Consider the following 12,429-nt stretch of genomic DNA (forward strand, 5'->3'; position numbering starts at 1 on the left):
TCACGGTTCGCCGATGAATAGAAGATGCTGTTCTCCTTGTGAGGTGTCGACGCAGTTAGATAGAACATTTGGCACAGGCACAGGTCCTCACGAGCATCCTCCTGTCCTTACTTCATCTCACCCCGACCAACATACTCCTTTCTCCTGCCTGTGTTTACAGTCACAGAGTTATACGGCACAGAAAGAGGCCCTTCGGCCCATCGTGTCTGCGCCGGCCATCAAGCCCCGTCTATTCTAATCCCATTTTCCAGCACTTGGTCCGTAGCCTTGTATGCTATGGTGTTTCAAGTGCTCGTCCAAATGCTTCTTGAATGTTGTGAGGGTTCCTGCCTCTACCACCCTTTCAGGCAGTGAGTTCCAGATTCCAACCACCCTCTGGGTGAGAAAGTTTTTCCTCAAATCCCCTCTAAACCTCCTGCCCCTTACCTTGAAACTATGCCCCCTGGGTATTGACCCCTCTACTAAGGGGAAAAGTTCCTTTCTATCTACCCTATCTATGCCCCTCATAATTTTACTAGCTTCACCTTAAATGCATCTCTGCTATTCACCTCAACCACTCCCTGTCTTAGTGACTTCCACATTCTCACCACTCTGGGTAAAGAAGTTTCTTCTGCATTCCCTATTGGATTTATTAGTGACTATTTTATATTTATGACCCCCCTCTAGTTTTGGTCTTCCCCCCCCCCCCACCAAAGTGGAAACATCTTCTCTACGTCTACCCTATTGAGTACAGGAACAAGGATGTCTTGCTGCAGTTGTACAGGGCCTTGGTGAGACCACATCTTGAGTATTGTGTGCAGTTTTGGTCGCCTTATCTGAGGAAGGATGTTCTTGCCATGGAAGGAGTTCAGCGAAGATTCACCAGGCTAATACCTGGGATGGCAGGAATGACGTATGAGGAGAGATTGGGTCGATTGGGCTTATACTCACTGGAGTTTAGAAGAATGAGAGGGAATCTCATTGAAACGTATAAAATTCTAACAGGACTAGACAGACTAGATGCAGGAAGGATGTTCCCGATGGCGGGGGAGTCCAGAACCAGGAGTCACAGTCTAAGGATAAGGGGTAAGCCATTTAGGACAGAGATGATTAATTTCTTCACCCAGAGAGTGGTGAACCTGTGGAATTCTCTACCACAAAAGGCAGTTGAGGCCAATTCATTAAATATATTCAAGAAGGAGTTGGATATATTTAAGGCTAAAGGGATATGAGGAGAAGGCAGGGACAGGGTACTGAGTTTGGATGATCAGCCATGATCTCATTGAATGGCGGAGCAGGCTCAAGGGGCCGAATGGCCTACTCCTGCTATCTTCTATGTTTCTATGATCCGCTTCATACCTTACAGGTCACCCCCTCAGCCTTCTCTTTTCGAGAGAGACTTTAGAAATTTACTCTGCCACGCCACTTACTGGCCAGATCCCGCAACTACACAGTGACAGGCTACTGTTTACATACAGTACCTCCATTCATAAATGTTTGATATAAAAGCACGGCCAAAATAATCTTACAGCAGGAAGTGCACGCAAGGTCGTGGGTTCGAGTCCCACTCCAGAGGCCGGAGCACATAATTTAGGCTGGCGATTCAGTGCAGTACTGATGGAGTGCTGCACTGTCGGAGGAGATGTTAAACCGAGGCTTTGTTCTGCTGTTTAAAGATCCCACAGCATGATTTGAAGAGCAGGGACTCCCCCGCCGATGTCGTGGCCAAGATTCGCCCCTCAACCGACACCACCAAAAACACATTAGTTGGTCACTTGGTTCATGGCTGCTTGTGCACAAAATGGCTGCCGTGTTTGCACTCACAGTAACAATGCCCTTCAAAGTATCTCTTCATACATGAAGCTCTTTGAGACCTTGCTGAGAGATGTGAGAATGGTTACTGCAGAGTATTGAGGTGTTTAGTTCCCTGCCAATCACCCTTTCAACGCCATTTACATTCCACACTGGGGAATGACCATATTTGATGCATGGTGCCAGACTGCCCCTTCAGTTCCTTGTCCTTAAAGCAGGCTTTGGGTTCAGAAGAGCGGTTTGTAAAGAAGTCCAAGGGGAGGTAAAGATCCCCATGATGGCTCGCCGTGTTCAAACCAGACCACCGACCTCAAACAACACAGTTACAGCTGTTTCATCAATGACCTTCCCTCCAACATATGGTCAGAAATGGGTGATGACAGCACAGTGTTCAGCGCCATTCACAACTCCTCAGATAATGAAGCAGTCCGTGCCCGCATGCAACAAGACCTGGACGACGTTCAGGCTTGGGCTGATAAGTGCCAGGCAACATTCGCGCCACACAAGTGCCAGGCAATGACGATCTCAACAAACGAGAATCTAACCACCTCCCCTTGACATTCAACGGCATTACCATCGCCGAATCTCCCACCATCAATATCCTGGGGGTCACCATTGACCAGAAACTTAACCGGACCAGCCACATAAATACTGTGGCAACAACAGCAGGTCAGAGGCTGGGTATTCTGCGGCGAGTGTCTCACTGTCTGACTCCCCAAAGCATTTCCACCATCTACAAGGCACAAGTCAGGAGTGTGATGGAATACTCTCCACTTGCCTGGATGAGTGCAGCTCCAACAACACTCAAGAAATTCTCGACCCCATCCAGGACAAAGCAGCCCGTTTGATTGGCACCCCATCCACCACCTTAAACATTCACTCCCTCCACCACCGGTGCACCATGGCTGCAGTGTGGACCATCTACAAGATGCACTGCAGCAACTTGCCAAGGCTTCTTCGGCAGCACCTCCCAAACCCACGACCTCTTCCACCTAGAAGGACAAGGACAGCAGGTGCATGGGAACACCACCACCCCCAAGTTCCCCTCCGAGTCACACACCATCCTGACTTAGAAGTATATCGGCCGTTCCTTCATCGTCGCTGGGTCAAAATCCTGGAACTCCCTCCCTAACAGCACTGTGGGAGCACCTTCACCACACGGACTGCAGCGGTTCAAGAAGGCGGCTCACCACCACCTTCTCGAGGGCAACTAGGGATGGGCAATAAATGCTCCCATAAACGAATTTTAAAAAAAGTGTATATTCTACATTGGGCTCCTCACGTGTTTCTATTCTGTCCAAGGGTGTTGTTGCCATAACAACATACGTGGCAAAATCACTCGAGCGTGTTTGCTCCCCATTGACTTAGATAGAGACCAATCGTTTTCCCAACCTCTCCACCCATTTCTGCACCCCGTCCCTCGCATATCTCCCCTCATCTCCCGAGAGCATTGATTCTCACTCAGGGAGGAGTTCCATAGGTGCCTGATGCAAAGACACCTCGCATTTATACAGTGCCTTTAACGTAGTAAACGTCCCAAGGTGCTTCACAGGAGCCATTATCAAACAAAAATTTGACACCGAGCCACATAAAGAGATATTAGGACAGGTGACCAAAAGCTTGGTCAAAGAGGTAGGTTTTAACGGAGGAGCGTCTTGCCGGAGAAGGTAGAAGTTTAGGGAAGGAGTTCCAAAGTGTAGGGCCCAGGGAGCTGAAGGCACAGCCACCAATGTTTGAGCGATTAAAATCGGGGTTGCACAAGAGGTCAGAATTGAAGGCGTGCAGAGATCTCGGAGGGGTTGTGGGGCTGGAGGAGGTTACAGAGATAGCGAGGGGGGTGCGAGGCCTTGGAGGGATTTGAACACAAGGATGAGAATTTTCAAATCGAGGCATTGCCGGACCGGGAGCCAACGTAGGTGAGCGAGCGCTGGGGGGGTGATGGGCGAACGGGACTTGGATGAGGCACTTGACACCTTCTAGCGCCTCATCTAAATGGCCGCTCCTTCTATGGGTGAACCCTGACGTTGAGTGTCATCCTGGGGAGATCAGAGCCAAGCTCTCTCCTATCTTGGACTCGCACACCTTCCGCCAGGAGCCATTGAGTACCGTTCATGGAGAAGAAACCCTGGCAGATTTTGTTAACCCTCTGTAGGCCTTAATATAGCATCCCCTCGGCAGCACGCCAATTGGGATGCGTCGATCCAGCGCAGGCCGGCGATAGTACCTGAGTTGCTCCTGCCCGGTATAGCTCAGATCCACACTGGGTCATCCAGGCAGAAGCTGAGCCCTTGATAGCCAGGATGTAGTGTCCCCAACTGGTGTCCACGGAAAGAAGGCTTTTAAACGATTCCCCATAGATTCCAATGGAGAGACTCCTGTAAAAGGGGTCCTGATAATAAGTGTCCCTTTTAAAGGGATCCTGATGGCTAGTGCCCCTTTTAAGACGGTGAACGCCCCTTTTAAAGGGGTTCCTGATGGTCTAACCCACTCTAAGAATTCCCAAGGCAGCCGATATTTTGGGGTTACTTTCCCCAAGGTGCATTTGGCATTAGAAACATAGACAAATAGGAGCAGGAGTAGGCCATTCGGCCCTTCGAGCCTGCTGCACCATTCAATGAGATCATGGCTGATCCTCTATCTCAATACCATATTCCCGCTCTCTCCCCAGACCCCTTGATGCCTTTTGTGTCTAGAAATCTATCTATCTCCTTCTTAAATATATTCAGTGACTTGGCCTCCACAGCTGTCTGTGGTAGAAAATTCCGCAGGTTCACCACCCTCTGAGTGAAGAAATTTCTCCTCATCTCAGTCCTAAATGTCCTACCCCGTATCCTGAGACTGTGACCCCCTCGTTCTAGACCCCCCCCAGCCAGGGGAAACATCCTCCCTGCATCCAGTCTGTCTAGCACGGTCAGAATTTTATACGTTTCAATGAGATCCCATCTCATTCTTCTAAACTCTAATGAATACAGGCCTAGTTGACCCAATCTCTCCTCATATGACAGTCCTGCCATCCCAGGAATCAGTCTGGTGAACCTTCGCTGCACTCCCTCTATGGCAAGTATATCCTTTTTTAGGTAAGGAGGCCAAAACTGCACACAGTACTCCAGGTGTGGGCTCACCAAGGCCCTGTACAACTGTAGTAAGACATCCTTGCTCCTGTACTCAAATCCTCTTGCAATGAAGGCCAACATACCATTTGCCTTCCTAACTGCTTGCTGCACCTGCATGTTTGCTTTCAGTGACTGGTGTACAAGGACACCCAGGTCCCTCTGTACATCAACATTTCCCAATCTATCACCATTCAAATAATACTCTACCTTTCTGTTATTCCTACCGAAGTGGATAACTTCACATTTATCCACGGTATACTGCATCTGCCATGTATTCGCCCACTCACTCAACTTGTCTAAATCGCCTTGAAGCCTTTTTGCATCCTCCTCACAACTCACAATCCCACCTAGTTTTGTGTCGTCAGCAAACTTGGAAATATTACATTTGGTTCCCTCATCCAAATCATTGATATATGTTGTGAATAGCTGGGGCCCAAGCACATGATCCCTGCGGTACCCCACTAGTCACCGCCTGCCACCCCAAAAAAGTCCCATTTATTCCTACTCTCTGTTTCCTGTCTGTTAACCAATTTTCAATCCATGCCAGTATATTACCCCCAATCCCATGTGCTTTAATTTTGCACACTAACCTCTTATGTGGGACTTTATCAAAGGCCTTCTGAAAATCCAAATACACCACATCCACTGGTTCTCCCTGATCTATTCTACCAGTTACATCCTCAAAAAACTCCAGTGGGTTTGTCAAACACGATTTCCCTTTCATAAATCCATGTTGACTTTGTCTAATCCCGTTGATATTTTCTAAGTGTCCTGTTGTCATATCCTTTATAATTGTTGCATTGATGCTTCGTGGACTGAATTCGATCCCATTGTAACCAGGTGCTGTGTACAGTGCCGCGTGTTTAGACACAACGTGTGCCAGAACATAACGCAGCACACACGTTTACTCAAAACACGACCAGTGCTTGGTTGCTCAACCTCATGCCAGGCGGAACTCAAGGTTCAAGCCCAGTCTTATCGAATAAATAAAATGATACAGGTGCTGATCACGGTGCAGCATTGATAGGAGGTGCAATAGGTTAACCTTTGCCCTTTCTCCTTTTCAGCCTGGGCTCCAATCCAGCCTAAACAGGTGGCTTAATGCCTCTGCTCTGTCTTTGCAGAAATGATACACCACAGGAGGAGGCCATTCGGCCCATCGTGCCTGTGCCGGCTCTTTGAAAGAGCTCTCCAATTAGTCCCACTCCCCCCTGCTCTTTCCCCCACAGCCCTGCAATTTTTTCCCTTCAAGTATTTATCCAAGTCCCCTTTTAAAAGTTACTATTGAACCTGCTTCCTTTCAGGCAGCGCATTCCAGATCACAACAACTCGCTGCGTAAAAACAAATTCTCCCCATCTAGGCTCTGACAAACCTACGGGAGTTTTTTGAGGATGTAACTGTTAAACATAGAAACATAGAAGATAGGAGTAGGTCATTCGGCCCTTCGAGCCTGCTCCGCCATTCAACGAGATCATGGCTGATCATCCAAACCCTAGCACCCGGTCCCTACACCGACAGCCACCCCACCCAAGCCCTATCCCCGTAACCCCACGTATTTAATCCCCCCTAACACTAAGGGTCAATTTTTATCATGGCCAAGCAACCTAACCCGCACATCTTTGGACTGTGGGAGGAAACCGGAGCACCCGGAGGAAACCCACGCAAACACGGGGAGAATGTGCAAACTCCACACAGACAGTCACCCGAGGCCAGATTTGAACCCGGGTCCCTGGCGCTGTGAGGCAACAGTGCTAACCACTATGCCACTAACTGTTAGAATAGATAAGGGAGAACCAGTGGATGTGGTGTATTTGGATTTTCAGAAGGCCTTTGATAAAGTCCCACATAAGAGGTTAGTGTGCAAAATTAAAGCACATGGGATTGGAGGTAATATACTGGCATGGATTGAAAATTGGTTAACAGACAGGAAACAGAGAGTAGGAATAAATGGGACTTTTTTGGGGTGGCAGGCGGTGACTAGTGGGGTACCGCAGGGATCATGTGCTTGGGCCCCAGCTATTCGCAATATATATCAATGATTTGGATGAGGGAACCAAATGTAATCTGTGTCCTCTGGTTACCGACCCTCCTGCCAGTGGAAACAGTTTTTCCCTGTCTATTCTATCAAAACCCCTAATAATTTTGAACACCTCTATTAAATCTCCCCTTAACCTTCTCTGCTCTAAGGAGAACAACTCCAGCTTCTCCAGTCTCTCCACGTAACTGAAGTCCCTCATCCCGGGTACCATTCTGGTAAATCTCCTCCGCACCCTCTCTAAGGCCTTGACATCCTTCCTAAAGTGCGGTGCCCAGAATTGGACACAATACACCAGCTGGGGCCTAACCAGTGTTTTGTAAAGGTTTAGCATAACTTCCTTGCTTTTGCACTCCATTTCTCTATTGATAAAGCCAAGGATCCTGAATGCTTCTTTTTAACAGCCTTCTCAACTTGTCACCTTCAAAGATTTGTGTATGTAAAGATGTGCGACAGTAGATGGTGTAATAGGTTAACCTCTGCCCTTTCACCTTTTCGACCTGGGTTTCAATCCAGCCTAGACTGAGGGTTTAATGTCTGCTCTGTTTTTTGGAAAAATAAAGAAAGACTTGCATTTATATAGCACCTTTCACGGCCACCGGACGTCTCCAAGCGCTTTACAGCCAAAGAAGCACTATTTTGAAGTGGAGTCACTGTTGTAATGTAGGAAACGCGGCAGCCAATTTGCACACAGCAAGCTCCCACAAGCAGCAATGTGATAATGACCAGATCATCTGTTTTAGTGATGTTGATTGAGGGATAAATATTGGCCCCAGGACACCGGGGAGAACTCCCCCTGCTCGTCTTGCCATGGGATCTTTTATGTCCAAAGAGCAGAGAGCAGACGGGGCCTCGGTTTACATAGAAACATAGTAGATAGGAGCAGGAGTAGGCCATTCGGCCCCTCGAGCCTGCTCCGCCATTCAATGAGATCATGGCTGATCATCCAAATTCAGTACCCTGTCCCTGCTTTCTCCCCATATCCCTTGATCCCTTTAGCCTTAAGAAATATATCCAACTCCTTCTTGAACATATTTAATGAATTGGCCTCTACTGCCTTCTGTGGTAGAGAATTCCACAGGTTCACCACTCTCTGAGTGAAGAAATTCCTCCGCATTTCTGTCCTAAATGGCTTACCCCTTATCCTTAGACTGTGGCCCCTGGTTCTGGACTCCCCGGCCACCGGGAACATCCTTCCTGCATCTAGTCCGTCCAGTCCTGTCAGAATTTTATAAGTTTCAACGAAGCCCATTGTGAGACAATTCATGACAGCAGACAGACCGCAAGGTGAATACATTACCAGGAAGGATGACTGCTACAGATTCATTCGTTTTAAGAAATGTCACTCGACCAGATTTGGATGTTTTTAAAAAAAAATCAGACACCCGCAGACGACATGCGAGCCACAAGACAAGTGCCTATTGGCACTAGATTACGCGGCTGTGAAGCATTTTGCTGGCTCTCTGGCCGCCATCACAAGGTGCCGTTTCAGGCTGGGACCGGCCCCGTGGACACTGGCATCTATGTTCCCTTTAAGCTGCACAGCGCTCTGGAGCTGTGGAAAAAACGCACACGCAGGGTATTTGGAATGGGCTAACTAACGCCTCATCCGAAAGACGGCACATCCGACAGTGCGGCACTCCCTCAGCACTGCACTGGAGTGTCAGCCTAGCTTCATGTGCTCAAGACCCTGGAGTGGGACTTCAAGCCCACTTCTGACTCAGAGGTGCATGTGCTACCCACTGCCACAGCTGAAACTGTCTAAATCCTAGGTGAAATGAGTTTGGAACAATGTCCCAGTGAGTAACTGGTCGACTGCAAATACTGGCCCCCATTAGCCAACCCTCTCTAAGATGCCCGTTTAGGTGAGATCATTGAGGTCACTTCCTCTTCAACGAGGGAAAGAAATTGGCCGCAGCAAGTCGGAGGCCGTGGACTGACTCAGAAAGGAAGCTGGGAAAGAAACGCTGGGAAGTATCCCTGTGTTGGGAGATCCTTACAGAGCAAGCCCCAGGCTGAGACAAATGTTACGACGATAGCAAAGGTGTGAGGTGTTGACCACTGACTGAGAATTCAGAGACCGCCTTCGGCCCTCAAAACTTCAACTTGCATCTACTCCACGCCTTCAGCGGAGCAAGACGCCCCCAGGGCACTTCACATCAGCATAATCAAACAAATTATTTGACACTGAGCCACAGAAGGAGATATTAGGACAGGGAGGGAGGTTTTTTAGGAGCGTCTTCAAGAAGGAGGGAGAGAGGCTTACAGCAGGAATTCCAGAGCTTGGGGCCGAGGCAGCTGAAGGCACGGCCGCCAATGGTGGAGCGATTAAAGCCGGGGTTGCACAGGAGGCCGAGATAGGGAGGGGGCGAGGGCCGTGGAGGGATTTGAACACAAGGGTGAGAATTTTAAAAATTGTGTCGTTGCTGGACTGGGAGCCAATGTAGGTTAGCGAGCACAGCGGGGCGGGGGGGGAGGGTGGTGGCGATGTTGGGTGAACGGGACTGGTTAGGATGCAGGAAGTGGGGTAGAGGGCAGGGGATTGGGGCAGGAGACTGGGGTAGGATCGGGATCCGAGTCCTTTGGGGCTGCCGTTTCAAAACTGAGATGAGGAGAAACTTCTTCACTCAGAGGGTAGTAAATCTATGGAATTTGCTACCCCAGAGAGCTGTGGAAGCTGCGACATTAAATAAATTTAAAACGGAGATAGACAGTTTCCTAGATGATAGGGAATTAGGGGTTACGGGGAGCGGGCAGGGAAGTGGACGTGAGTCTAGGTTCGGATCAGCCATGATCCTATTGAATGGCGGAGCAGGCCCGAGGGGCCGTATGGCCTACTCCTGCTCCTACTTCTTATGTTCTTATGTTCTTTGGTTGCAGATAGAACTTGATGGCAGAACTCAATGGCCAATCAAGTGCCTCGTATCACGAGATACGATTTTAAAACGCGGACCTCTTTGGGGTCCAGGTTACATTTTAGAGACCATCCACTCAAAAGCTGAAGGAACGGACTTGCTAACTGGGCTGTTAGTTAAATGGACGGCAATCCCGTCATTTCTGTTGTGCACTTTCTATGAGGTGGTGACGCGGGAAGGGGGCTGCGAGGAGTGGGGAGAGAGGGAGGGGAGGCGGAGAGACATGTCTGGGAGCCTCTGTGACGTTTAGTAAAATGACTGGAGAGCTGAGAGGTTCCTCCCACTGCTGTACCCCAGTCAGAGCTGTCTGTGAGCCTCCGCAGCCTAGGGCTTCGCCGCTGTGCCTGTGCGGAGGCTGTGACATTCGAAGGCCAAAGAAAGAGTAGCACGTCGGCAACTGGTTGCCATGGAGACAGCCTCCTCCGTCTGATATTTTTGTTGTGATTGTGAGGCTCCAAGCTCGTTCACCGACAGTGAATTGGTGTTCGTGCTGATCCGTCTCCCCGTCTCTCCCTCCTCTCTCTCCCCCTCCCCTCCCTCCCCTCTCTCACTCCCCTATCTATCAGTCCGCTCTCCCTCCCTTTTCTCTCTCCACCTCCCCTCTGTCTCCCTCCCCTCTCTCTGTCTCTCTCTCTGTCTCTCCCTCTCTCCCCCCCCCCTCTCTCTCTCTCCCTCTCTCTCTCCCCTCTCTCTTTCCCCCCTCTCTCTCTCCTCTCTCCCTCTCTCCCTTTCCTCTCTCCCCCTCCCCTCTCTCTCCCTCTCCTCTCTCCCCCTCCCCTCTCTCCCCCTCCCCTCTCTCCCCCCCTCTCTCTCCCTCCCCTCTCTCTCCCTCTTTCTCCCTCTCCTCTCTCCCTCTCCCCCTCTCCCTCTCCTCTCTCCCCCTCCCCTCTCTCTCCCTCTCTCCCCCTCCCCTCTCTCCCCCCTCTCTCTCCCTCCCCTCTCTCCCCTCCCCTCTCTCCCTCTCTCCCCTCCCCTCTCTCTCCCTCTCTCTCCCCTCTCTCTCTCTCCCTCTCTCTCCCTCCCCTCTCTCCCCTCCCCTCTCTCTCTCTCCTCTCTCCCCCTCCCCTCTCTCTCCCTCTCTCCCCCTCCCCTCTCTCCCCCCTCTCTCTCCCTCCCCTCTCTCCCCTCCCCTCTCACCCTCTCTCCCCTCCCCTCTCTCTCCCTCTCTCCCCTCTCCTCTCTCCCTCTCCCCCTCTCCCTCTCCTCTCTCCCCCTCCCCTCTCTCTCCCCCTCCCCTCTCTCCCCCCTCTCTCTCCCTCCCCTCTCTCCCCTCCCCTCTCTCCCTCTCTCCCCTCCCCTCTCTCTCCCTCTCTCTCCCCTCCCTCTCTCTCCCTCTCTCTCCCTCCCCTCTCTCCCCTCCCCTCTCTCCCCCTCCCCTCTCTCTCCCTCTCTCCCCCTCCCCTCTCTCCCCTCCCCTCTCTCCCTCCCCTCTCTCCCCTCCCCTCTCTCCCCTCCCCTCTCTCTCCCTCTCTCTCCCCTCCCTCTCTCTCCCTCTCTCTCCCTCCCCTCTCTCCCCTCCCCTCTCTCTCTCTCCTCTCTCCCCCTCCCCTCTCTCTCCCTCTCTCCCCCTCCCCTCCCCTCTCTCCCTCCCCCCTCCCCTCTCTCCCTCCCCTCTCTCCCCTCCCCTCTCTCCCTCTCTCCCCTCCCCTCTCTCTCCCTCTCTCCCCTCTCCTCTCTCCCTCTCCCCCTCTCCCTCTCCTCTCTCCCCCTCCCCTCTCTCTCCCCCTCCCCTCTCTCCCCCCTCTCTCTCCCTCCCCTCTCTCCCCTCCCCTCTCTCCCCTCCCCTCTCTCTCCCTCTCTCTCCCCTCCCTCTCTCTCCCTCTCTCTCCCTCCCCTCTCTCCCCTCCCCTCTCTCTCTCTCCTCTCTCCCCCTCCCCTCTCTCTCCCTCTCTCCCCCTCTCTCCCCCTCCCCTCTCTCCCCTCCCCTCTCTCCCTCCCCTCTCTCCCCTCCCCTCTCTCCCTCTCTCCCCTCCCCTCTCTCTCCCTCTCTCCCCTCTCTCTCTCTCCCTCTCTCAATTCAATTCAATTCAATTCAAATCGCTTTATTGGCATGACAAGTTACATCTTATGTTGCCAAAGCATTGGAAAACATTCATGTTTGTTCACAAAAAATACAGATCTATCCATACAGTGTATAAACAGATATGTCCCTGAGTGTATAAATATACTTTCATATAATTTATATATACTCTTATCTTATCTTTAGTGGTTGTCCCTCTGTTTATGGCAAGCTGTAACATAGTGTGCCGCCAGTGTTATGCAATTTCTCTCTTCCCCTAGTAGGTATGGGAGTTTTTGGTCGTCATTCAATTTTCTGAAATCCGGGCATATTTTTGTAAATTTTGGGTAGAAATTCTCCCTTATGCCCTGATATTTTCTACAAGCTGTGAGGAAGTGCATCTCTGTCTCCACCACTCCCTGACTGCAGTGAGAGCATATCCTGTCCTCTCTTGGTAGCCGGGTCTGCCTGTGTCTACCTTTTTCGATCGCCAGGCTATGTTCACTAAGTCTGTACATTGTCAGGATTTTTCTCAGTTTGCTGTCCTTTACCATGGTCAGGTAATCAGCTATGTT

Source organism: Somniosus microcephalus, unplaced genomic scaffold, assembly GCF_052327205.1.
Source record: "Somniosus microcephalus isolate GS21.2 unplaced genomic scaffold, FLI_Smic_1.0 unresolved_chr4, whole genome shotgun sequence".
In the NCBI taxonomy this organism is placed as follows: domain Eukaryota; kingdom Metazoa; phylum Chordata; class Chondrichthyes; order Squaliformes; family Somniosidae; genus Somniosus; species Somniosus microcephalus.